Source organism: Diceros bicornis, chromosome 11 (genome assembly GCF_020826845.1).
Source record: "Diceros bicornis minor isolate mBicDic1 chromosome 11, mDicBic1.mat.cur, whole genome shotgun sequence".
In the NCBI taxonomy this organism is placed as follows: Eukaryota; Metazoa; Chordata; class Mammalia; order Perissodactyla; family Rhinocerotidae; genus Diceros; species Diceros bicornis.
The window spans coordinates 25361205-25364312 of NC_080750.1; the positions used below are offsets into that span (position 1 = coordinate 25361205).

Genomic DNA, 3108 nt, shown 5'->3' on the forward strand with positions numbered 1-3108 from the left:
GAGGTCTTTTTATTTTGCACACAAAACAACTGGGGATCTTGTCCGTGGACGTCTCAGAGATTGCACTGTAAATACAATGACTCCAGCCATTTGGTGAGAAGTGAGGCAAGAAACACAATGATTTGGGTCAATCACATGATTACAGAGTTAGAGTTTCCAACAGGATTCCAGGTGGTCAAGCTAGGCTTCTTTAGCAATGCTAAGGAAGCAGTGAGAGAACATCACAGGGACGAGTGAGGGGAGTTAACTACCAGAGGCCCCTACAAGCATCAACTGGGGTTTTGGGCTGTCCATGCCAACATCAGGAGCAGAAGTCTAATCAACCAACTAGTGACTAAAGGGCTCAGGGGCCTGCCTGCCCAGAGCTTAGTTGGCTACAGAGTGTCTGAAGTTTCTGCCAGCAAACTTAGCCTTGCTGCCCAATTCCTCTTCAATTCTGAGGAGCTGGTTGTAACTAGCACTCAGATCAGCAAGGGACACCAGTCTTGTTTTGCCCAGTGCAAAGCCCCCCAACAGCTCAGCAATGAAGGTATCTTCAGTTTCCCCAGAGCAATGAGACACCATGACACCCCACTGGGCCAACTTGCACACCTGAAGGGACTTGGTCACGGAGCTGATCTGGTTCACTTTGAGCAGGACGCAGTTGCATGATTTCTCACCCATAACCTTGGACATCAGCTTCAGGTTGGTCACTATGAGATCATTCCCTACCACCTGGATTCCTGCACTGGCAGTAAACCTCTGCCAAGCTTCCTAGTTATCTTGGTCAAAAGAGTCTTCAATAGACACCACTGTACAGGTCAATCAGCTTGTCAGGTATGACGCACCTGCTGGGGTCATCAGGCAACTTGAAGTCCAGGTCATATTTCCCTGTCCTGAAAACTCAGATGCAGCCACGTCCACACTAAAAAAAAACCTGATTGGTGTAGTTGGCTATCACAATCGCATTTTTCAGCAGCTCCAGGGCTTCTTCATCCTCCGGGTGCAAACCCACCTTCATCCCCCACATTAGTGGCGTCTTTCCCGTATTTCTTCTTGATGACATTCTTCAGGTTGTGGTAAAGCTCCACTCCAATACTCAGGGCTTCCCTGAAGTTTTTTCCATGAACAGGGAGGATCATGAACTTCTGCATCGCCAGCGTGTTGCCAGCATGAGAATTACTGTTGATCACATTGAAAGCTGCAACTGGCAGGATGACTTCAGAATTATCAGCCAAGTCAGCAATGTGGAGGTACAAGGGCACCCCCTTCTCAACAGCTGCTGCCTTGCAGACAGCCAGGGTCACTCCCAGAATGGCATTAGCACTAAATTTAGATTTATTTCCTGATCCATCTCTAGTTTGTCAATCTTCTGCTGTTCCACACACTCAGTTTCTTGCTAATCAGGGCAGGCGCAATCGTTTTATTGATGTGCTCAACAGCCCTGGAGACACCTTTCCCCATATAGCATGTCTTATCATTGTCCCCAAATTCTAGGGCCTCACAGACACCAGTTGAGGTGCCACTGGACACAGCAGCTCTGAACAGAACATTTGAGGTGCAGAGATCAACCTCAACAGTAGGATCAGCCTCAACAGAGTGGGGTCTCTCTGGCATGGATCTTGAGAATAGACATAGTGAATTTCCAGCCGCCAGATCTCACCAGGGAAAGAAGCAGAGGATTCTGCAGACACAGAGGCAGCATTAAGAAGCTGCAATGTCTGGGAGCTCTGAGTCCCCTGAGCTCCTCTCCGTGCCATCTGCCCCAACTGCTGACCAGCTCCAGGAGACCTGACTATTTCAAAATGGTAACTTACAATACAAAGCTCTTTATATTCATAATAGTATCTATCTACTCTATCAACACATGTAGGATTGTCAATATTCACCCTTAAATAGTACATTTCATCATACCTTTTCAAATACATTGCCAAATATATATTTTATTAACTGGTAATAAGGAGAATAGAATTAATAGTTAGTGAGGAAACTTCAAAAATGTAAATTTTTATCATGTATTTGTAGAACTAAATTCATAATTTACTATTTTCCTACCAAATTAAAAATACTTTGACATGGAAATGATCAAAGGGGAGACTTGGAACAGAAAAACATGTAAAATAATAAGTTAATTAAAACCTATTATAACCGAATAATACTCTTTGTAAATTCCCATTATAGAATTTAAAACCTGATTATCAATTTAAAAGTTTTTTCAATTTTGCATGCGTTTGGGGGATAATCACTGTTTATCTTATTTCATTTTTAGGAAATGTCTCCTCTGCAAGATCAATATCAATAATTAATTAAGGAATCACTCTATGTAGGTATCACCATTATGTTTTTGGTCATGTGTATACGTCTTGACTGTATTGTCAGAGCAACTTGTCAGTTTTATTGAAAATTATATTAATTGACAATATTTTGAGTTTCTTATGCATTTAGTTTTCAATCTTATATATAATAGGTTCCATTGTTAACAACTGTGTTCTTATGAAAAGAGATAAAAATTATAGTTTAAATGTTGATCATATATTTATATTTCAATTTCTCTGACACAAATTTGCAATTTCTACATGAGAAAAATTGATATGAAAATGTACATATGGAAACATATTCTGCAAATGAGAAAACACTAATTTTTATTTTGAAAATTTTATTTAGAAACGTGTATTTATCTAACATGGTTCATTGCTTTCTTAGGTAGTTCTGCCATATAATAATTTTTGTAGTAAATCTTTGGTAAAGTACAGCGTGCGTTCTGAAAAGTGAACAGAATTTAAGTATATAGATTGAAAAATTGTCATAATATCTTTCTATTAGCACCACAGAAGCCCCTTTTATTCCCAGTTCCTGTCACTCTTCCCCAACGGAGGTAAGAATTATCTGATTTCTAACACGAGACAGTTTTTTTTTTCTGTTATAGACTATACATTAATTATGAAGTACTATTTATTTGTGTCTAGTTTCTTGTACTTAATAGCATATTTGTGAGATTTATAGGCTGTTATTGAGGGTAACTGCAGTTTTCATTCTAATTATTATTGCACTGACTAAAGATACAATTTATTTAATCCATCTAGTGTTTATGAATATTTGGTTGTTTCCAGTTTTGGGATATTTTGAAGA

The 3108-nt window shown here is 39.5% G+C and overlaps 1 pseudogene; it reads right to left on the reverse strand.

Annotated features, from left to right (window-relative positions):
- Window positions 1-366: 366 nt before the first annotated feature.
- Window positions 367-1615, reverse strand: LOC131411128 (alpha-enolase-like; annotated as a pseudogene).
- Window positions 1616-3108: the final 1493 nt, after the last annotated feature.